This window comes from Pinus tabuliformis, chromosome 5_2 (genome assembly GCF_031772625.1).
Source record: "Pinus tabuliformis cultivar Carrire ecotype Pingquan chromosome 5_2, CPIR1, whole genome shotgun sequence".
Classification (NCBI taxonomy): Eukaryota; Viridiplantae; Streptophyta; class Pinopsida; order Pinales; family Pinaceae; genus Pinus; species Pinus tabuliformis.
Genome location: NC_142306.1, coordinates 704,577,707 through 704,603,433, shown reverse-complemented (window position 1 = coordinate 704,603,433; position 25,727 = coordinate 704,577,707). Strand labels below are relative to the sequence as shown.

At 33.2% G+C, this 25,727-nt stretch overlaps 2 pseudogenes; both read right to left on the bottom strand.

Annotated features, from left to right (window-relative positions):
* Positions 1–11,492: 11,492 nt before the first annotated feature.
* On the bottom strand, positions 11,493–17,182 carry LOC149161096 (origin of replication complex subunit 1-like; annotated as a pseudogene).
* Positions 13,656–13,728, bottom strand: LOC149161097 (small nucleolar RNA snoR28; annotated as a pseudogene).
* Positions 17,183–25,727: the final 8,545 nt, after the last annotated feature.

Below are 25,727 nucleotides of genomic sequence, written 5' to 3'. Positions count from 1 at the left end.
AGTGAAATGGAAATTGATAGCTACCTACATTGTTCTAACTTATGAGTCTCATCTCACACTGAAATCAAAATGGATATCTTTGATTTGTTATTCTTTATTAGTCTCTACTTAATCTTTGTTCTTCCTTATTTTTGCTTTGTTACTGCTTAGTCTTTGTTGGATAGCTATGTGCTTTACTTTACCCTAATCCATGCTCCTCAATTAAATGTGATTGATAGATGGAAATGTGATTTTCTCTTCCTTAGTATTTGCTTATTAGTGAAGTGGAAATGGATATCTATGTGCTTTGTTTTTCCTTAATCTTTGCTCATTGCTGAAAGGAAATGGATAGCTAAGTGGTTTTCTCTTCTTTAATGTGGAATTAATGGATAGTTATTTCTTTATTATATCTCAACACTTGACTATCCATGTGTGTTTCTGCATGAACAAATTATCTTCCCATGTAGCTTCTTCCATTGGTAGGTTTATCTATTTGATGATATACTCAGTAATTGATCGATTTCTTAGCTGCTTAGTCTTGTTTCCAATATTGTTTTTGGTTCTAATATTATTTTTACTTCTTCATTAATCTTTGGTAGAATAGCTTGGACTAGGATCTTATCATAGATTTCCTTAAAGAATAATAATTTGGTGCTAATTTATTTTCCTTCTTTTGTTTCTTGAGGGGCAATTGTTTATATGGTTGTAGTCTCAAAAATAGCCAATCCCCCACTTCAAATTCCCTTTTCACTGTGAGGTTGATCTACTTGTTGTTTCATCCTATTTTGTATGATAACCAAGTTGTCCTTCAATAGTTTGAGAACATCTCGCCGGTGTTGTATGTGGCTCTCTACTTTTTGAGACTTTATATTCCCTTTCAAGGTTGATGAGATGGATGGACGATGATATCCATAAAGGTCCATAAATGGTGACACCTTTTGTTTTATCATATGCAAAGAAATATAGATATCCTTCTAAACAATTATTCACAATCTCAATTTTCTCATCATATTGAGGATGGTAAGATGAGTTGTTATTAAATTGAGTATCCAAACAAGAAAATAATTTTGTCCAAATATTTCTAGTGAAAATTGAATCTCTTTCACTTACAATAATATTCGGTATTCCATGTAGCATTTGTACTCTTTCCATGAATGCTACTATCACTGTACATGATTTAAAGGGATGAGAAATATAGAGAAAATGGGCATACATTGTCATTCACTGTACCGCTACCATAATGACACTGTTTCGTTAAGATTTGGGTCAATTTGTAGTAAAATCTATTGAAACTTCTTCCCAACACTTGCTTGGTATGGATGATGGTTGAAGGAGTTCTAAGGTCTTGATTATTTAATCATCCCGAGGATGAACCACATTAGCTAGTTCGAAGCACGTAAACATTCAATTTTTTTATTTGAGGAATTCAGAAGATAAATATCTGAATAAATATACTCACAAAAATCTCTATCCATATATCTCTCCCCTATTTTGTTGGCATACCACAAACTCCACCACAAAATCTTGCAAATCTAATTTAAGACCTTTCCAATTTTTTTTCTTGATCGTATGGTGTTTCCTCAAGAACCTTGAAAGTCCTCCTACATGATAAGTGTGTAATTGCAAAAAGACCCTCTATTTTAGTTGATATTGTTACATAAGTATAAGCAATCTTAATACCACAAGAAATATTTTTTCACATAATTTTTTTATAGAAATGGTTTCGACTGGTGATTATTCAATGATATTGCATATCTTCTCATCTTTATCCCATTCTATCATTGCTTGTTCCACCCAGACATACTGTGGAATTGATATAGTGCATGGTAAACCATTTGTGTCTTCCTCTTTCCTTGAGAGTGCATCTGCCATAATATTTTGTTTTCCATTTAGTAGATAATTTTAAAGTCATAACCAAACATCTTTTTGACCCATTTTTATTGCTCTTATGAATATAGTCTTTTCTCCAAGAAGTACTTCAGACTCTCTTGATCTATTTTTACTTTGATGCGCCTTTCTATTAGGTATGGACACCATTTCTTAACTCATGCAATATGGCTGACATTTATTTTTAATATAGGGTCTAAGTAAGTTCTTCCCTTTAATTTTACTACTTTCAAAGGCAAGGGGCCTTACTTCTTGCATCAAAACAACACTATTGCCATGGCATGAGGCACCACACTCTGCAATGAAGGTTTTGCTAAGTCAGGTGTGTCGCCAAGATGGGAGTTGTACACAAAGTCACTTCAAGTTCTTCAAAATATTTGGTTACTTATTTAGTCCAAGAAAATGTCTTCAAAAAATTTGTTAGAGTTCATACCATTTGACCACGATTCTTAAAACACTTGCAGTAATTTGTTAGAGTAATATCCTATCAATCCTGAGAATACTATTAATTTATTTAGGGTATTGGAAATTGGTTATTCCCTCATAACTTTGATTTTTCTAGGATCCATCTTGACACCCTCATGTGATACAATATGACCCAAATATTCCACTTCTTGAACCCCTAAAGGCACAAATGGAAGGATTTGCATATAATTTTTTTCTCTTCAAGTAGTGTTAATATCCTATCAACATGTTGTACATGCACTTCCCAATATTTGTTGTGGATCAATATGCCATCAAAAAATACTACCATAGTTTTCTAAGGAAGGATTTGGAAATATAATTCATTAAGCTTTGAAATGTTGTAGATGCATTTGCAAATCTAAATGGCATAACCAAAAACTCATAATGAATTCCATGTTTTCTAAAGTTTGTTTTAGGAATATCTTCTTCCATCATTATGATTTGATGATATCTAGAATGAAGATCCAGCTTAGCAAAGAAAAAATTTCCATGCAATTCATCTAATAATTCATCAATTATAGGAATATGAACTATATTTGATTGTCATGTCGTTGAGTTTTTTGTAATCTAGACTCATATGCTATGAACGATCCTTTTTTGAGTTGTTTGTAATCTAGACACATGCCAAAGGCATAATTTGAAGGATTTGCATATAGTTTTTTCCTCTTCCAGTAGTGTTAAGATCATGTCAACATGTTGTACATTCACTTCCCAAGATTTGATGTAGATTAGTATGTCATCAAAAAATACTAACATAGGTTTTATAAGGAAGGGTTTAAAAAAAGAATTCATTAAGCTTTGAAATGTGGAAGGTGCATTTGTAAGTCTAAATGACACAATCAAAAACTCATAATGACCTTCATGTATTCTAAAGGTTGTTTTGGGAATGTCGTCTTCCCTCGTTATGATTTGATGATATCTTGAATGAAGATCAAACTTAGTAAGGAAAATTTCTCCATGCAATTCATCCAATCATTCATCAATGACAAGAATAGAAAATTATCCTTGATTGTCACTTTGTTGAGTTATTTGTAATCTGGAAACATAAGCCATGAACCATAATTTTTTATAACCATCACCACTAGTGAAGAGAAATCACTCTGGTTAGGTTAAATAGTTCTCACCTCTAATATTTCTCAAAACATACACTTAATCTCACTCTTATGTGCATGTGGATACCTATAAGGCCTAATGTTAGGTGGTACACTTCCAAGTTGCAAATGAATAACATGGTCATGATCTCGTGTAGTTGGAAGACAATTAGGAATCTCTCCAAATACCTTAGAATGATTGTTAATAATTTTTTAGAGATCCATTGGAATAGAGGATATAGATGTTTGAAAATACAATGGACATAATTTCACAATTACACCTTGGTGTCACTTTTTTAGAAATTTTGTAATTCTATTAGAGCTTATCACTTTACTTGGTTTCCATTTGATACCTATAAGCTAAATTTACTTTTCTTTGAGAAAACTCTTATGAAAAGATATTGAAACCTAGTAAAAGTGGCTTTGACTCTAGTTCTTAGCTACATCTCTAACTTCAGCTTTGGCTCCAACTCATGCCTATGATTCTAGCCCTTGGCTATAATTCTAGTTTTGGCTCTAACTATCACTTGCGGCTTTGGTATTTGGACCTCATCCTAGCTATGGATTTAGCTCTAGTTTTGTTCTCCTATTATTACTTAATATTTGATGTATATTTATGTTATTTTCCTTAACCTAATCCATGCTCCTCAATTAAATGTGATTTATAAATGGCAATGTTATTTCCTCTTTCTTAGTCCTTGCTTATTAGTGAAATGGAAATGGATATATATGTGCTTTGTTCTTCCTTAATATTTGGTTATTGGTGAAATGGAAATGGATAACTATGTGTTTTTTACTTCTTTAGTGTGAAATTAATGGATAGATATTGCATTCTTCTTCCTTAGTCTCTCCACATTTATGACATGAAATGGAAACTTCTACCTATTTTCTTTGTTATTCCTTTCTCTTATGCTTATGGGTGAAATGGAATTTGATAGATACCTGCTTTGTTCTAACTTATTAGTCTCAACTCAAACTAAAATGAAAATGGATAAGTATGTGATTTGTTCTTCCTTATTAGTCTCAACTTAATCTATGTTCTTACTTAATTGTTCTCTTATTATTACATAATCTCTATTGGATATATATGTTCTTTGCTTTACCCTAATCCATGCTCCTCAATTAAATGCAATTTATAAACGGAAATTCACTTTTCTCTTTGTTAGTCTTTGCTTATTATTGAAATGGAAATGGATAGGTATGTGCCTTTGTCTTGTTTAACGTGGAATTAATGGATATTTACTGCTTTATTATTCCTTAGTCTCTCCTCATTTGGAACATGAAATGGAAAATGCTACCTATGTGCTTTGTTCTTATGTTTATGAGTGAAATGGAAATTGATAGCTACATGATTTTTTCTAACGTATTAGTCTCATCTCACACTAAAATCCAAATGGATAGCTATGTGATTTGTTCTTCCTTATTAGTCTCTACATAATGTATATTCTTCCTTATTTGTGTGATATTATTACTTAATATCTATTGGATGGCTATGTGCCTTGCTATACCCTAATCCATGCTCCTCAATTAAATGTGATTTATAGATGGCAATGTGATTTTATCTTCCTTAGTCTTTGCTTATTAGTGAAATGGAAGTGGATATCATTGTGCTTTGTTCATTCTTAATATTTTCTCATTGGTGAAATAGAAATGGATAGCTATGCTATTTTCTCTTATTTAGTGTGGAATTATGCATATTTATTACATTCTTCTTCCTTTGTCTCTCCTAATTTGTGTCATGAAATGGAAAATTCTACCTATGTGCTTTCTTCTTCCTTTGTCTCTCCTCATTTGTGACATGAAATGGAAAATTCTACCTATGTGATTTCTTCTTGCTTACTCTTATGTTTATGAGTGAAATGGAAATTGATAGCTACTTGCTTTATTATAACTTATTAGTCTCAACTCAAATTGAAATCCAAATGGACATGTATGTGTTTTTTTCTTCCTTATCAATCTCTACATGATCTCTGTTCTTCCTTATTTGTGCTATGTTATTACTTAATATTTGTTGGATAGCTATGTGCTAATCTGTACCCTAATCCATGATCCTCAATTAAATGTGATTTATAGATGACAATTTGCTTTTGTCTTCCTTAGTCTTTTCTTATTAGTGAAATGGAAATGGATATCAATGTGCTTTGTTCTTTCTTAATCTTTAACACTACAACAAAATAGGCAATTTGCATCAAATTGAGCATTAGATTTTAGTGCATTTTGTTTTATAATTGGGATGAGAAACCTCATGCTAAATTTGGCTCTATTGTACATTTTTCAAAGCGCCCTTTTTTGCACCTGATTTTGCATCCTTTTTCATGCTAGATTTTGCATCCTTTTTAACAATAGATTATGTATCATTTTTTGCGTCAAATTTTACACATGATTTGTGGCTGATTTTATGATAGATTTTGCTTCTAGTTTTGTGCATTTTTTGCATCAATTTTTCATCATTTTTTGCTTCCTATTTTGTGCCATTCTTTGCTTCTATTTTTGTGTCATCATTTGCATCAAGTTTACACCATATTTTGCATCTAATTTATTGCCTTTTTTTCATCCATTTTGTGCTAGTTTTCGCATATAGTCTTACGCCACAATTTGCATCTAGTCTTACACAAATTTTTGCTTCTAATTTTGTACCTATTTTTGTATCTATTTTTGCATTAGCTTTGGTGCCTATATTTGCATTATATGTTGAATTTGACTTAGCACCAAATTTTGCATCTATTTTTGTGTTCAATTTTGCATCTTTTTTTGGACCATTTTTCATGTCCACTTTTACATTTGACTTTTCTCCCTTTTTTGCATCCAATTTTAAACCATATTTTGCATCATTTGCTACATCCAATTTTGCATCGTTTTTAAAACCATTTCTTGCATACAATTTTACATCCTTTGAGCATCAAAATTTGCATCCTATGTTAAGGCATGTGTTGTGTCCACCTTTTCATCCCATTTTGTGTCTAATGTTACATTCAATTTTGAACCATTTTTTACGTCCACTTTTGCATTTTTTTTTGCAAAAAGTTTTGCATCACTTTTTGCATCCAACATTACATCCCAATTTACATCCAATTTTGTGCTATTTTTATGCCCAGTTTTGCACAATTTTTTTTGTGTGTGTCTAATTAGGTGTCAAATGTTGCACCATTATTTACGTCCAATTTTTCATCCAATTTTGCGTCCCTTTTGGTCTCTATACTACCAAAAAATGGCTAATTAGTTACCAAAAAAACAACTTAAATGTGCATATAAATGATCATTTTTCAGTTAATGACCATTATTGGCTAATGTACAGTATCTTATTATGCGACCAACTTTTAGTCATATTTAGCTTAATCATTAATTGGTTGTCTCAATTTTATCATCTAGTAGTATATTTAGTCATAAATTTGGTCATTAACTTAGTCATTAATTGTCACAATTAATTATCAAATACATAAAAAATATACTACTACATGATAACCTGAGAAAACCAATTAATGACCAAAGAAATATGACCAAAATGTTGGTCACATTATAAGATACTATAAATTAGTTACTATTAGTCATATATATGCAAATTTTAAGCATCAATTGAAACCAATTAATAACCAAAAAAACATCACTAAATTTTGGTTGTGTTATAATATACTGTGAATTAGCTACTAATAGTCATATATTAAATTTTAGTTGTCACTTGTAATCACGAATTTATCATTTACAACAACCATTTATCTTTTTTTGGTAGTTTCATATTCATGATATAAATGATTGATTTGGTAGTTTATATTCATTTCATGTACTTTCATTAATAATCATTATAAATGACTAATTTAGTCATTGTATATTCATTTTATTTGTGTTCATGATTAATCGATATAAACTACTAGTTTAATAGTTTTAGATTGATATTATATGTTCATTATTAATCAACACAAATTAATTAATATGATTTTGTGACTAAATTAAAAAAATGGCATACAATGTGCATGTTCATCTAATATGAAAATACAAAGTTACACATGTTAATCACAATACTAAATAATAACTAGTACAATTATAAATAATTTAAACCACATAAATTATATTATATGAAATTTCAAGTATTACAATATGAGTTTTCAACTTAATATTGGTTGGACTACAATTTACACATGAAATATTGTTTCATCACTTCAAAACATTATCATTATGTTACCAAGGCATTGCAGGTGGATTTACCAACTCTAAAAACTTGACCATCATTTTGTATGTGTGTGTCTCATGTAGGATATTGGCTTGAAGGGTATCACTAGACCGGTTTTCATTTTTCTCTCTTTCTGCATTTTTCACTCTAGTGTTATTGTTCTCCTCTTTCTTCAGTCCCTGCTTCAATGCAAAAGATACATCATCACCTATGGAACTTTGATACCCATGGAAGGTCCTTATCCTCCTTCAAGACAAAAGATACATCGTCATTATTACTAAAAGACATGAAAAAAATCAAAGTTCAATTACTTTGTAATCATCCAATGGAGTCTGATTTCAAATGAATTAAAACCATAGTTGTATGCTTAAATTTAAATTTTAGAATTCCCTCCCAGTCCTAAATAAGGCACCTTAATTTCATATAATCTTTACAAATTTCCTAAACACCACAATATTCATCCACTTGTATAACATTCCAACTCAATTGGGCCAATGTAGAAAATTGGAATCAATACACCCACAACAATCTGAAATCAAACACCAAATTAAGCTAGGCAGTTATGTTAATTTGATGGAAAGTATGGCCATATTCATACGATGGTAATTGTTTCTCCCTATTTAGTCTAGCAAATCTCCATGTGTATTAAAAAATATGGAATAACATTGTCCATTAATTAAATGGCCTCTCTTATCTATAGAAAATAATTGGAGACTTAGTTGGATGCATGCTTATATTTGCATTCATAATGATTCTTCATGAGTGGACATACAGATGTCACAAGAAAAACTATGGAATCCTACGTGACCTTTTACTCTTTACTTACAATGTTCATCTTCTTTTGCGTTGTTTACATATATAAGTATTTATTTGCAAACAATATGTCTTTAACATGCATTTACTTCAATCCTAAATTGTTGAAAACTATAATAAATTGGATATCTTTTGAGATATTTATAGAACAATTGTTGTTTGCGCTTACTTATACCTATAATATTTCCATTAGTACTTCTAGACACTTAAGGTATTAGGTGTGAATCACAATATGAGATTCACCATACCCATCTAGTGAAATGCAAATAAATGACAAGTTCTAAATGTTGCGTAAGAGAAGGAAAGCATTGATTACAAGGATAATTTTAGGGGCGAATGTTCGCCCTTTGGCGAAATTAAGGGGTTTTAAATTTTTAGTGGGTGAATATTTTGTATCATAGTACATTTTTACAAATCACCTCAAATAGCCCACCTTATTTTAAGGGAGAGGGTAAAAAAGGTAAATTTAGCCCTTGAAATTAGGACTTACAACCTTCCATTCGCCCATTTTCAAGAATAGGTTTTATTTAAGTGAATCCATTCGCCCATTTTCAAGAATAGGTTTTATTTAAGTGAATCCTATGGGCCAAATACCATATTTATAAAAGAGGTATGGTAAATTAATAAAAATATAAATAAATGAGAGGTATGGTAAATAAATAAAACATTTTTTATATTTACTCCATAAGTCACCTTATATACATGTAAGGGTGTAAACAAATAAAAATATAAGTAAAGTGGAGGTATGGTAAATAAATAAAACGTCTTTTTATACTTACTCAAAAGGTATGGTAAATAAATAAAAATATAAATAAACTAGACGTATCGTAAATAAATAAAACCTCTTTTTATATTTAGTCCATAACCCTCGTTCTAGCTATGAAGGCTCAAGAAAGAGATTTTATTTAAGTGAATACTATGGGCCAAATACCATATTTGTAAAAGAGGTATGGTAAATTAATAAAAATATAAATACACGAGAGGTATGGTAAACAAATAAAACATTTTTTTATATTTACTCCATAAGTCACCTTATATTTACAAACACTCAAAAAATGGGTTATATTTAGGTGAAACCTATGGCCAAAATACTATGGGACAAATACCATGGACTAGATTGTTATTAATACCATGCAAAAAACTATTATTAACCCTAATATTAGAATTAATAAAAATAAAAATGGCACATGGTATTGACCCATGGTATTCACCAAAATGGCACATGGTATTGACCCATGGTATTCACCTGGAATGTAGCCTACTTAAATGGGGGAATTAAACCAGCATGTAGCCTATGCTAAGATTCACTAGGACTTTACAAAGTTTTATTATTTAGTGAAAGACTCGCCAAGATCTTACAATATTTTATAATTGAGTAAAATATTCGCCATGCCTAGTGAGAGATTCGCCAAAAAATTATATATACATATTATATTATTGATAAAATCGCCTTCCATTTTTCCTATATATCATGGAGATTCGCCCATTTATTATATTTATAAATTTAGGGGGGGTTCTTAAAATTTTCCCTGATTGATTACCTTGGAAAGTTGAGACGTAAATTTTGCAAATGACATCTCAAGCCTAGTTCACAAAGAAGTATTGAACATGCACCAAGCTTACAACTACTAAGTCAAGATGAAAATTCTTGATCCAGATTTATGCAGGAACACAATAAAGTACAAAAATAACCATAAATATAGAGATGCAGCAGAAATAATACTTCATTTCATTAATGTAAAATACTAAAATATGCTTACAAACAGAAATGGAAATAAGATTAGCTCGGGCGATGGTAGCTTATTTATGAGAAGAGATGTGGCGGCTACATGCCTCTGAACTATGTTACAATGAGGATCAAAGACTTATTTATTATTGAGAAATAATGGAAAACCCTAAACATCCAAAAACCTAACCCTAGGAGATGAAGTGCCAAACTATGGGCCCCGTTTGAGTAAATTGGTACATCAACTTCCCAGGGTCGTAACTTTGGCATACGATCTCTGTTTGACATGCACAATACATCGTTAGAAAGATCTATCCGAGGATTACAACTTTTTCATGAGAAAAATTAGTATATGACCCATGTCGCTCCCATTTTTCCCCAAAAAACGTCGTTTAGGGCCTCAATACGGCTCCAGAAGTTTAGGACCCGAAAAATTGCCGAAAATAGTAAATTTTGCTACAATTAAGGAAACTGAAAAACTGAAAGAGACAATTGTGGGTTCCAAGTGGGATAAGTGGGTGGCCACCAACATCCACCTGGGTCAATTCTAGATATGAATTGTGATGTCCAACATATTGGAAAGATGTGCAAATTACATATAATGTCATGCAAAATGAGTGTTACTTGTTAACAACATTCTAGATATTTAGTTATATTTATATAGCCAGTATGATGTTGAAAAATATGAAAAAAATGACAATATGAACTAACCCAAAAGAAAAAATTGTGTCCCAATCATGGCACTACTCTCCATTGTTTCTGCAAAGGAAAAAAATGGATATTGCAAGTTGAAAAAATACAAAATATCCATGTTGTAGTTAAGTTTTTAGTTTCTAAACTAGACAAGGGGAAACAACATTGTGCTAAAATAATATGGTCATTGGTAGATAAAAAAAGCAACATTTTCAAAATTCATTTTTGACATTCTTGTTTTAGATTTTTCATACACCATTGCTACCAAAACAAATTTGGCTAGTCTTGAGCATCTCCTCTTCATATGGGTAGCAGTATCAACCAAGCATTAACATTGATTTCATGCATATAAATAAGAAAATGCATTTGGAAAAGTTGACATGTTTACAACACAATTTATTATTATACAAAATTTATTAACAAAAGTTAACCAATATACTTGAATATGAGGAGCTTGGAATATTTCTCGTATTGCAACTTCAACATCTGTCATACCTACCAAAATTTTAACTGTACCTAAGGCATTATAATGATCCATGTTGATCATAACCTAAGATTGTTTTCCATTAAAAAAAAAATAAGATGTAGGCATAACACGCTTTATTGTGTTTCTTAAGTAAAGTGAGTTGTGTTAATGAAATAATGTAAGCAAATAAAGTCTTAATATTTATTGTTAGCCGCTAATTTTACCATTAGATTCGTTCGTGGCATTATCAAGAGAGGTGGATTGTTTTAGTCTAAACTCTACAAGTTTTGTAGCACGTCTACATTGCTCCAATGCTCGACCAGTATCCCTAGACACTACTACAACCTAAAATACATTATTTCCTTCATTTTGGTTTATTAAGACAACAATTATGACACCTTTGCAATAAAGTACTATGCATTTTTCACTTTATGGCCTCTATAGTAGATAAATGAATGTGACATTGCAAAAAAATGGCAAAGCTCTCGAAACGTTTTCATAGTCCACATATCTTCCATGATGCAAACTCAATAGTTTGTTTTTCAAACGCATCAATTCCATTAAGATGACTGGAAATTATTTCTTGTAGCTGCTAATGAGAAAACGGGCCAAATCACAACCTTTGCATTCCCATGCGACTTTCTATACATAGAAGCAACTTCTCTAGTTGATCCATTGTATTTGATATACCTAATAAATCCAAATGTAAGATGTGTGAGAAATCTAAACATCAAATAATCAGTTGGCTTCATTTCCTCTTAGGAATCAAGATCATATATGGATAGTTGTTTACCTATAACTACCAACCATGACCAAACTCTGGTGGGTCAATCAAATATGTTGTATAGAACCTAAAGGCCAATATACAAGACATTAAAAGGTCATTGTCCTATCCCCCATCTCTAGTGTATAACAAGAAGTTCATAATTTCAGATGAATATGTGAATGTCCATGGTCTGCATGTTCAAAAGGTTTCTTCATATTTTTCAATTTCCTAATCTGATTTGCATCTATATCTACATAAACATATGAAGGGAAAATATAGAAGTATTACTGATTGATTTCGAGTGGCAAGGAGGTAAAATTCATTTACAAGAAGAACACGCAATTGATTATTATCTTTTCTTGTGTGTTTTGATTATGAAAAGCACTAATACAAAAAATGAAGAGCTTTTTTCTAGCCTACCCGACGTCTAGTCAATGCCTTATAAAGGACCTAGAAAAGAAGAGCACTACGAAAATGAGACAATGTAGATATATATAACCTTATTTTGGTATTAAATATTTATATAGAAACGAGAACATTACCTTGTAGAGATTCTCTGGTTGGGTAAGTTTCAACCCATTGATCTCCACAATTCGATAGGGATGAAAAATTCCATCATCAACTTTAGCCTGTAGATTCTTCATGACTATAAGAATAATTGCAGTTTGAACATCATGGTCCATATCTATTAGCATGACTAGTGATATGATTTATTGCAATAAAATTAGCAAAATATGAAAGGATAGATAAATAAGAAGGAAAGCATATTTTAGAAGTGGATATTTGAAGTCCAAAGATTTTTGAATAAATTAAACTATAATATGTTCATAGTGGATTAACTTGCCTTGCCAGTGCCTGGCACTCCATGTATATAAAGACATATATCTAGACACTGGTTTTCTGTAGCTAGTGCTCCTGTGACAAATCAATTTATCTCGTCTATTTATTTGTTTGTGACTAAAGAAACAAGTTACTAATGAATAATAAAGCAAACAAATTATCTACTAGAAACGCATTTCATATTACAATTCATCATAGCTGCAGTGAAAATTGATTCTTCCAACAAGCATAAAACTTGTTTATGGAAGACAATGATCCAGGATAGGAAGATAACATAAGAGTTTCCTTTTCTTTGTCAAGACCAGTCTTCCTATGATGTCTTACATTTGGAATATTTTTTGCGCTCACTTTTTCTAGTCCAATAATATGCCCCTTGTATACATTCTGTGTTTACGGAACCTCAAGGGTATATATAAAATGAAAATAATACCTCTATAATAAAATGAAAGAGGATAGGTTGTACCACAACCTTTGCAAAAACAAGAACTTTCTAGCTACATGGAGTATTGGTTGTGGATCTTCTTTTGACATGCTTCTATTCATGCACTTCATCCTCATCATCCTCAGAATGCTCACTAGAATCCCAATCATTCTCACTAACTTATACATACTATTTCTTTACAACAAGAGTTAAATTCAGATCACCAAACTTTTACTTAATTATAGAAAATCAACATAGCTATGTTATCAGTTCATCAATGCAACAATAAAACAAAATTGACCATTCTATATAGTTTAGTGAAGTTAACCTCTTTTTCATCATTTTCATCTACTAGATACTTGAAAGTGTGCCAATGAATATCATACTCAGAAAATAATACATCATCTCCCTTAGTAGCTTTCTCAAATTCTTTGGGACCCTTCACATATGAATGTCTCAAGTTGGACTCCATCTACACATACAAGATTCAACATTTTTCTAGAAACCTGTTAAAAGAGTAAGAAGACAAGTAATAATGGATAGAACTCACAGCAAAAATAAATCCTCCAATAAGCAACTTTATAATCAAAATCAATAACTACACATGAAACAAGAGAGAGAATAGGTTGCGTTCTATTCAAATGCAATTCAATATGGTTCAATAAATAGGCATACGTCTTTCCTTAAGAGACAACAAAAGCTTTGGATATCAAACCTATATCTTAAAGAATCAATAGGCTAAAAGGGACCCTAGTTCCATAACCACATAATTGATGAATATAGAGTTATAATACAAGCTAAAGGCCATACTTAAGAGATTTCAATCTCTTCTATCTATTTGTAAAGACCTAAAATTTTCAAGACTTCCATTCAAAATAGTCCCAAATGACATGTTTGTATGCAAGTCAAACTAAATATCCTGTTACCACAAGGTTCAAGGACAATGTGACAGGACAATATTCTTATGTTGTCAGATGCTACTCTAAATATATTATTACTACAAGGTGACAAAACAAGGTTCCTATGTAGTCGAACATTACCCTAAATATCATGTTACCAAAGGGTTCAAGGACAAGGAGAAATTACAAGAGTCCTATGTAGCCAGATGCTACTTGTTGGTAGCTAGGTTTGCATACTTTTACTCACCCTTTTACCCTATTCATTTTACCCATTTCACGCTAATAATGGTTAATCGATATCCTAAAACACACAGGTATACCTCTTTTCATGTCTTTATGGATTATTTTTCAATGAAGCATAGTCCTAGGGGATTATTACCTAAGCAGCTTGATAATTCAGTTATTTCTACAGATTTGAAGGAAGAATAACCAGGACCGTGATTCACTGAATGATACTGTCAAAGCTAGCAGTGCTATCCTTTATTGGCTGCAACGGTGAATCAATATCTCGATTGACACGCTAGTATATTTTACATTCTGTTTCGTTCTGAAAACCACCATGTAATTAAAGGCAGACAACACTGTAATTATAGGAACTGTATTATTAAAAAAATGTATAAATTAGAGTTGTGGACTGTGAAATTGATCAGTGTTAAGAATCATTAAGGTTACAGGAGAAATACTCTAACTCTGATTTTGTAACAACATACTTGTAATATTTCTTTAATTAATGATAGTTTGATCTTATGAGCATATTGTGATTTGTTGATCTCGCCACAACCCTGATCAGGGAGTTGGGCCCCCTCTTTTGACCAGGTATTGCTAGATTAGATGTGTGTTTAGGTTTATTTCCATGAGTTTATTGTTACTGCGAGTTTTTATCAGTGCGTGTTGTGAGTTCTAATTGCTGTTACTCTTATTGTCATTACAATTATTACTTGTTTTTACTCTTATTTGTTGTTACAGTTATTGCTTACTGTTACACATTGATGAATTTATAATTAATGTTCAATGCTAGGTAGGGAAGTTGTGGCCTACGCATATAATGCATGATATCCTTGAAATAGCTGGTAGAACCCCAGGTTGACAATTAAATGTGGATTGGGTGAATTGCATGATTCATACTTGAATGCCAACATTTTGGCATTGTTTCTGGGAAGGCTATCAAAGGCATGAAAGTATGACCATATTGACCATAGGACTGATCTCTCATCCCCGAGAAGGAAGTTTACACCTTGCTCCAGGTCCTAAGTATTAGATCGTTTGGTTGTTTGGTTTCCTCTTTTTATTGTTTTTTTAGGATTATTCTCTCGTCCTAGGGAAGGAAGTTTTTATCACCTTGCTCCAGGTCTGGAGCTTTATATTACTTTGTTTTGCTTTCATAAGTAATGCTCTCTTGTCTTGGGAAGGGAAGTTTTATTTTTCGCCCTGTTTCAAGGCCTGTGCTTGATTTTTGTGATTTGTTTATTTTATTTCTTTTGTTTTCTTTAGGGGCCACTCTCTCGTCCTGGGGAGGGAAGTTCTTATCCTGCTCCAGGTCTTGAGATTTTAATTTTCTTGAATGTTTCCCTTTTATTTCCTGATTGTATGAACAGAGACACCAATAAAAGGGGTAGAGGGAGACCCCCTAAAAGAAAAGGGGTTGATTTAGGCATGAAACTTACATCCAAGAGATCATCTCAAGGGATGAGTCTAGAGCATCATCACAAGCCGCTGTTAGGGTAAGATCTCATATGAGATCTGGAGGACAATCATTTTCACAACTAGAACCTCCCCCAATAGCAAAAGTGAAATTCGAGGAAGAAGAAGTTGCAAGTAGAGGATCTGAGGAACTGCATATTGAAAGTTTAGAGGAAGAAGAATTGAGGGAATTATTTGCACCATTTGATCAAGGGAGTGTTGTTAAACAACTTCAATCACCTGTTATAAAACAACCAGAGCTAGAACCTATTGAGATTCCTAGTGGGCATTGGTAAATGTTCATGGCTCCTGCAACTTCCTCGATCGAATTTCCAATTAGAGATATCATAGGTGATGCGCCTATGAAGCCTATTCCTTTGAAAACACTATCTAATTTACATAGTATTTCTTTTGAGGATCCAGACACTTTCATTTTTGAATTCGACACTTTTTGTCGGGGGTATGATTATATTTCTAATGCTCAGAAATTGAAGATATTCCTGCTACTTTGAAATTCCGAGATGTAAAGGAATTTTTTTTTTTACGATTATGTAGAAAGAGGATGAGAATATGGAAGATTTTGTGGAACGTTTTTAATATAGTTTGCAGAGATCAGGCCATAGTGACCTGGATAAGAATATATTGAAGATCATCTTTCTCAAAGCAATGAGGGAGGAATCTTTGGAGCTATTGAATGTAGTAGAGAAAGGAGATATATGAAAGGAAGAATTTGATGCCATCTGCTAATTATGAATCAAGTGTTTGGGAGGGACAGCAAGACAGAGGCAAGGAATTCGAACTCTAAAAACATCTAGCAGTGGAGTTACAAAGGATGAAATTTGGAATCTGCTGGACAACCTAAGAACCGATATCCTAAGCACATTATCATCACAGCTAGACGTATTGCAGGCGAAACAGAAGCAGAAGGAATTAGAGAAGGCTATGTCTATTTTCTTCCCTCAATGCAGGAATAAGCATCTGTAGAAGGAATGTTCATTAAATTCCGTGGAGACTTGTGTGATATGTAAACATAGTCATTCCATTAGCACTTGTCTATCTCTTCCTGGAACAAATGAAGAAGCATATCAACTTTATTTTATGGGATCAAGGAAGCCATGGCAACCATAGTCACCAAACATGAATCAAGGTATGCCTCAAGACTCGTCTCAGTGTTTTAATAATATGAATTTTGGTCAGCCGTCTGTATGTTTTTCACCTTCTTTTCCGTAGCCTTACCAATATCCAATGCCTTGGCAACCATGGTACCCTCAATCTGGTCCAAATTATTCATGGTCCCAGAATTGGCGTGGACCTCCTCCTCCTTCAAGTCAATTCTCCCAACCTATGCCACAACAACAACTACAAATTCCTTCTAATACACCCAATAGTAATCCTCCTCATCATCCTCAACTGCTTGTCCAATCCAATCCAAATCTAAATAATAGAGGGGCTCAATAGGTTGAGACACTCAACCTCCCTGCATATATTATTGCCACCACAGAATGCAACGAATTAAATCTTCAATCTAGTCGGGTGGTGAATACTCAGACTTCACCAATAATTGTTGAACATACCGATGATGAAGTCTCAGAACCAGAACATAGAACAATAGGGGATGAGGCAACACAAATTCCTATAAAGAAACAAACCCCTTCACAAACTATTGTTACTGTAGGATGTCATACTGGTCCACCTTATCCTGAGAGATTATCTTTGAGAAAACAAAGTCCTCGTCTTGAATTTGAATTTTTAGGGGAATTGCAGAATTTATTCGTTAAAATTTTGTTACTTCAGGCTATGAAGGACGTATTGATTTATGCTAAGACAATTAAAGAATATTGTTCTAAGAAACCTGGAAGAAAACCAAAGGACCCACTTACTATTCATGTCATGGGTAAATTATTAAATATAATGCTGGGGAAATATATACCTATCAAATACGGGGATCCTGGGAACCCGATTATGACAGTACAGATTAATGGGGTGGATATCCCAAATGTACTGGTAGATTTGGGGGCAACGATTAATGTTATAACCTCTGCAACCATGATTACCTTGGGTTTGCGGAACCTTAAACCAACTCCCACCATCCTAGAATTGGCAAATCAGTCTACTATAAGACTGGTAGGGAAGCTAGAAGATATCACTATTTCGGTAGACTCATGGAAATACCTCATTGACCTTTTGGTTTTACATGCCCAATCCCCAGCCGGTGGGCATCCTTTGATTTTAAGAAGACCTTAGCTTGCAACTGAAGATGCTTACATTGGGTGTTGGTCTGGAAACATCATAATATCCAATGGAGAAGTTGTAAAGAATCTTATCCTTTACCACCCCACATAACCAAGTTCATCAAATAAACCCAGATTTACCTTGATATAAAATTCTCTACCTACCAAAGAGCCTGAATCTAAGAATGAAGAAGTTAGACCCATCCTTACCATCAGCGAGGCTCTCTGTTTTAAGGATGAAATGGATGACGATTCCATTAGCACCTTTCTCATCAGTCTCGACTCTGTTTCTAGTTCAACCCGTCAGCTGTTAGAAACTGTCACGATTTGCAATGTTCAGGAAGATATTGAACAAAAAACGAAAATAGAAAACATTCATGAAATTGTACCTCATAGTAGTGTTCCTGTAGAAATTGAACCAGGGAAAACATTGAACATTAATCCCGACCTTTCACACTCCCAATATGAATAACTATTGAAAGTCCTTCGAGAGCATAAAGAAGCCTTTCCTTGGGAGTACACAAACATGAAAGGCATCACTGTTGATTTATGTACTCATCATATATACATTAAAGAGGAATGTTGACCTATTAGGCAGCCACAAACAAGAATGAATCCTTCCTTGAAAAACATTGTCAAAGATGAATTACAGAAGCTATTAGATGTGGTTTTTATTTATATGATATCAGACAGTAAATGGGTTTCCCCGCTAGTCATTGTTCCTAAGAAGAATTTCAAGTGGCGGATTTGCGTTGATTACAGGGAACTAAAAAAATCAACTGAAAAGGGCCATTTTCCCTTACCCTTTATTGTTCAAGTCCTTGATACATTAGTCGGGAAGGAATTTTTCTCCTTTCTGGACGAGTTTAGCATATACAATTAGATACAAATATCTCCAGAGGATCAGGAAAAAACTACCTTCACATGCCCTTGGGGAACCTTTTCCTACCTTGTCCTTCCATTGGCCTTTGTAACGCACCTACTACCTTTCAAAGGGAAATATTAGGAATTTTCTCTAATCTAGTTAATGATAGTGTTGAGATTTACATGGAAGACTTCACCCCATATGGGGATTCCTTTACAGAGGCTTTGAAAAAATTAGAGAAAGTACTTGAAAGACGCAAGAAAACACATGTTTCTCTTAGTACAGTCAAATGCCATATAATGATGAAAGAAGGAATAATTTCGGGACACTTGCTTTCAGCTGCAGGAATTCAGGTTGATCCTATGAAGGTAGAGGTAATATTAAAATTTCCTAAGCCTAAGAAACCGACATAGGTACGCAACTTTATTGGTTATGCTGGATATTACAGGAATTTCAGAGAATTGTTTTCTAAAATAACATTCCTACTTTTTCAATTATTACCTAAGGATGCAGAAATTGTGTGGACAGGTGAATGTGAAGCAACGTTTGTAGAAATCAAAGAACTAGTCTGCAAGGCTCTGATATTACGCGGTCCTGACTGGAAGATCCCATTTCACATCTCTATTGAGGCTTTTCAAACAATAGTAGGGGCGGTTTTGGGGCAAGAGGAGGACAAGAAACCGTACGCAATTTACTATGTCAGGAAGAATTTGACCCCTGCTGAACTAAACTATACGATAACAGAAAATGAGTTCTTGGATGTCATTTATGCTATTAATAAATTTCAGCATTATATCACAGGGTATCCTACTTTTGTGCACACTGATCATACAACTATCAGGTATCTGATGAACAAAATGATAACCCCTGGTCGCGTTACAAGATGGTTACTGTTAATTCAAGAATTTGATATTACCATTGTAGATAAACCAGGGAAAGATAATGTAGTTGCAGATTTCCTATCTAGGATGGATACTAGTGATGAAGGTACACTTGTAGAGGATATTTTTCTAAATGAACATCTTTTTGCAATTTCTACTCACACTCTGTGGTATGCAGATATTGCTAACTATCTTGCTACAGGAAAGGTGCCTCAACACTTGCCTTACAGAGAACAGCGAAGGATTATCCATCATAGTGCTCGTTATTCATGGATAGAGGGATATCTCTTTTACACAGGATCTGACCAACAAATCTGGCATTGCATAAGTGGTGATGAAATCTATGATGTCCTGAAAGTTGCTCATGATGGCTCCTGTGGGGGACATTTTGCAGATAAATGGACAGGTCATAAGGTGTTACAAATGGGATACTATTGGCCTTCTATTTTTCGTGATGTAAGGAAATATGTTAGAGGGTGCGATAGTTTCCCATGGATGGGTCAGCCTGGTTGGGCAGATGAAATGTCGTAACAACCCCAACAAGCTCTTGAGCCCTTTGAAAAATGGGCAATCGATTTCGTTGGGCCATTTAATCCGCCTTCACAGTAGAAATTTCACATTATGGTTTGCACAGATTACGTGACAAAGTGGGTATAGGCCAAGGCTGTTGTGAAAGCAACAGAATAGGTTGTCTCAGACTTTTTATTTGAAGAAATTCTTGCATGGTACGGAGCTCCTAGAGAGATAGTTTCAGATGGATGGGTACAGTTTACATCACATCTGATAGCAGGACTTATGAAAATGTATGGAATCAAGCATAGGGTAACATCTCCATATCACCCTTAGGTGAATGGTCAAGTTGAAAGCACAAACAAGGTACTAGAGAACATTCTTACAAAGACTGTAGCAAACCATCACTGAAATTGGGCTAAAAATCTTCCTGAGGCATTGTGGGCATATAGAACAACATGGTGGAACACAATAGGGTTTTCACTATACGAGCTTGTCTATGGGAAATCCCCTTTATTTCCAGTGGAATTTGAAATTAAGACACTGAGAAAAACCCTTGAAGTAGGTCTAGATATTTCAGAAGCCCAGAAACACCGATTGGAACAGTGGAATGAGTTGGATGAAATTCGTTTGGTAGCTTTCCAAAATACTGCTGCAATCCAGTAGTAATGAACTAAATGGCACGATAAATTCATTAAGAAAAAGGTGTTTCAAAGAGGAGATTGTCCATTTCTCTATGATTCTCGGTTCAAGAATTTTAAGGGAAAACTCTGCTCCAAGTGGATGGGACCATATGAAGTTGACACGATGTTTGATAATGGGACTGTTAGACTTATAACAATTGATGAGGCACATACTCCTTTGATCATGAATGGACATCGCCTCAGATTATATCACCATCCAGCTTCAAGAGACTCCTTTATTAAATATCTCTCTGATAACTCTAGTTTTGAAGTTATTAGTGCAAGGAATTCTTCCTTTGCACCCCTGATCTAAAAAAAGAAAAAAAGAAGCAATAATATATATATAATAAAATGTTGTCACTACATTATCAATATTTTTCTTGCAAGTACCTCACTGGCGCTGTTACTCCTCTGGTGTTGTTACTCTGTTCGTGGCGACTCTAAGTACTTCAATGGTGCTACTACTCTATCGGTGTTGTTGTTCCATGGCGATTCCGTCTAAGTACCCTGGTGTTATTACTCCTCTGGTGTTGTTACTCCATGGTGATTTCGTCTAAGTACCCCGATGTTGTTACTCCTCTGGTGTTGTTACTCCATGGCGATTTCTTCTAAGTATCTCGATGCTGTTACTCCTTCGGTGTTGTTACTCCATGGTGATTCTGTCTAAGTACCTTGGTGTTGTTGCTCCTCTAGTGCTGTTACTCTGTGGTGATTTTGGCTAAGTGTTCAATTGGTGTTGTTACTCTTCAGGTGCTTTTACTCCCTTGATGTTGTTACTCCTCTACTATCGTTACTCCACCAAGGTAAGTCGCCAGGTATGTCCCCAATCAACTTTATGGATTTGATTGATAATTCATTTGACATGACCCAATATGACTGAGGACGGTCATCCCTTAGTTGGCGGGAGGTATTATAATGAATGAAAAAGATGCCATAATTAAATTACAATAAATTACAAAAGAACTAATTAGAATAGAGGCTTTGGTAGTTTGCACTTACAGTGATCGTCGGATTAGACAAACGAACAACATCATGAAAATTGTTGATTGAAGTTTGCTCGATTGTGATAACAAGAACAAACTGCTGCAAATGATCAAAATTGGTAATCGCTGCTTACAAAGCAACAAGGATAACAGACCCTCAATGGCAGAAATCCTGAATAAGATGCAGGAAATTGGAAATTTGTTTTTAGCATTTACTACTAAACTTTTTTAAACACTTTTTATTTTTAGTAGTTTTTTTTTAAGGGCGGGAAAATCTATCACAACTTAGTTTTCAAACTAGTAGTGAGGACAACCATCTCTGGCTGTTATCGGGGAATGAAGGATGACTCATCTCGGTTATTCAAGGAAATCCATGCCACCTCGAATAACCAGCTGGTGGTCTGTAAGGGGATAGGCTTTCACTCTGGCCAGTGCCTCTGGTGTGGAATAACCCGCTGGTGGTCCGTAAGGGGATAGGATTTCACTCCAGCCAATGCCTCTGTATTTTAGGCCCTTAACTTGTTCCTTTACTTCGGAGGAAGACAAACTCTTAGCCAAGCATATGTAGTCTTAAGGAAGATCCAATCTTAAGGCATACTCCATGCCCATTATTTTTAACAGCTATTGCTAAACTATTTTGAACATTTTTTATTTTTAACATTTATAAATTATTACTAAACTATTTTGAAAATTTTTAATTTTAGCATTTACTACTAAACTTTTTAATTTTAGCATTTACTACTAAACTATTTTAAACCTTTTATATTTTTAGCATTTACTTCGTTGTTCGTAGATACTAATTTTTTGAAACTAAACTATTTTCAACATGTTTTATGTTTAGCATTTACTGTTGTGTTCAGTGGAGCATAAATGAGGATAGGCTTTTCAAACTAAACTATTTTTAATTCGTATAGGTTGAGATTTTACTCTGAACAAGTATAATTTCACGATTTGTGAACTGGAATTGGATAATTCTGTGATTTGCTTTTGTTTTGTCAATACATTATCATATGAAGAGTTACGAAACTCATATCTTGTAATCAGTGTATTAGTATTAGTATTATAAATTAAATTAAATTATATATATATGAATTAGAGTTATTTTTTAAAATATTGAACAAATCTGAAAAATCTCCTTAAAATAATGTTGGAAATTTTAGAACATTAAAACTTTGGAGTGAGAATTTTCCAATGACAATATAGATGATATTGATAAAGTTTATGATGATAAAAGACAATCCCAGATAAAATTCAATTACAATAAAGATAAACACTATGTAAAATACGAGGAAGAGGGAGAATCGCTAGAGTTAAAAGACGAAGGCAGTCAAGATGCTCACGATCTATCTGTGAGGCTACTTGCAGCTGGGAGGAATGCAATGGAATATGCTAGCTATGTTATTCCTTTACTGTTACTTTACTCTTATGGAAATTGATAGTTACCTACTTTGTTCTAGTTTATCAATTTTATCTGAAGTGTAAATGAATAGCTATGTGATTTGTTCTTCCTTATTAGTTTCTATTTAATCTATGTTCTTTAATTTCAATTTCTATTGGATAGTTATGTGCTTTGCTTTACCTAATCTATTGATGTTCTTAAATTGAATGTGATTTATAAATGCCAATGTGTTTGTTTCTTCGTTAGCCTTTGTTTATGAGTGAAATGGAAATGGATATATATGCATTTTTTTCTTCCTTATTCTTTGCTCATTGGTGAAATGAAAATGGATAGCTATGTTCTTTGATTTTCTTTAGTGTGAAGTTAATTAATAGTTATTGCTTTCTTCTTTCTTAGTCTCTTCTCATTTGTGACATGAAATGGAAAATGCTATCTATGTTTACCAGTGAAATGGAAATTAATAACTATCTACTTTGTTCTAACTTATTTGTCTCATCTCACATTGAAGTGGAAATGGATAGCTACCTATTTTGTTCTAACTTATTAGTCTCATATCACATTGAAGTGGAAATGGATAGCTATATGACTTGTTCTTCCTTATTAGGCTCTACAGAATCTCTTGTCTTCCTTATTTTTGCTTTGTTATTACTTAATCTCTATTGGATAGCTATGTGATTTGCTTTACCCTAATCCATGTTTGTCAATTAAATGTGACTTATAGATGGAAATGCGCTTCTCTTTCTTAATATTTTCTTATTAGTGAAATGGAAATGGATATCTATGTGCTTTGTTCTTCCTTAATCTTTTCTCATTGTTGAAATGGAAATGGATAGCTATGTGCTTTGCTCTTTTTTATTGTGGAATTAATGGATATTTATTGCGTTCTTCTTCCTTAGTCTCTCCTCATTTGTGACATGAAATGGAAAATGCTACATATCTACTTTTCTCTTCCTTAGTCTTATGTTTATGAGTGAAATGGAAATTGATAGCAATATGTTTTGTTCTAACTCATTAGTCTCATCTCTGTTCTTCCTTATTTTTGCTATGTTATTACTTAATCTCTGTTGGATACATATTTGCTTTGATATACCCTAATCCATGCTCCTCAATTAAATGTGATTGATAGATGGAAATGTGATTTTCTCTTCCTTAGTCTTTGCTTATTTGTGAAATGGAAATGGATATCTATGTGCTTTGTTCTTTTTTAATCTTTTCTCATTGTTGAAATAGAAATGGATAGCTATGTTCTTTGTTCTTCTTTAGTGTTGAATTAATGGATAGTTATTGCATTCTTCTTCCTTAGTCTCTCCTCATTGTTGACATGAAATGGAAAATGCTACCTATTTGTTATGTTCTTCCTTACTCTTATGTTTATGAGAGAAATGGAAATTGATAGCTACCTGCTTTGTTCTAACTTATTAGACTCAACTCACACTGAAATCGAAATGGAAAACTATGTTATTTGTTCTTCCTTACTAGTCTCTACTTAATATCTGTTATTCCTTATTTGTTATCTTATTATTACTTAATCTCTGTTGGATATATATGTTCTTTTCTTTACCCTAGTCCATGCTCATCAATTAAATGTGATTTATAGATGTCAATGCTCTTTTCTCTTCCTTAGTCTTTTCTTATTAGTGAAATGGAAATGGATATCTATCTGATTTGTTGTTTCTTAATCTTTGTTCATTGGTGAAATGGAAATGGATAGCTATGTGTTTCTCTCTTATTTAGTATGGAATTAATGGATAGTTATTGCATTCTTCTTCCTTAGTCTCTCCTCATTTGTGACATGAAATGGAAAATACTACCTATGTGCTTTGTTTATCCTTACTCTTATGCTTATGGGTGAAATGGAAATTGATAGATACTAGATTTTTTTATAACTTATTAGTCTCAACTCACACTGAAATGGAAATGGATAGCTATGTGATTTGTTCTTCCTTATTTGTCTCTACTTAATTTATGTTATTCCTTAGTTGTTCTCTTATTATTACTTAATCTCTATTGTATATCTATGTTCTTTGTTGTACCTTAATCCATGCTCCTCAATGTAATTTATAAATGGCAATGTGATTTTCTCTTCCTTAGGCTTTCCTTGTTAGTGAAATGGAAATGGATAGCTATGTGATTTTCTCTTCTTTAGTATGGAATTAATGGATAGTTATTGCTTTCTTCTTCTGTAGTCTCTCCTCTTTAGTGACATGAAATGGAAAATGCTACCTATGTGATTTCTTCTTTCTTACTCTTATGTTTATGAGTGAAATGGAAATTGATAGCTACC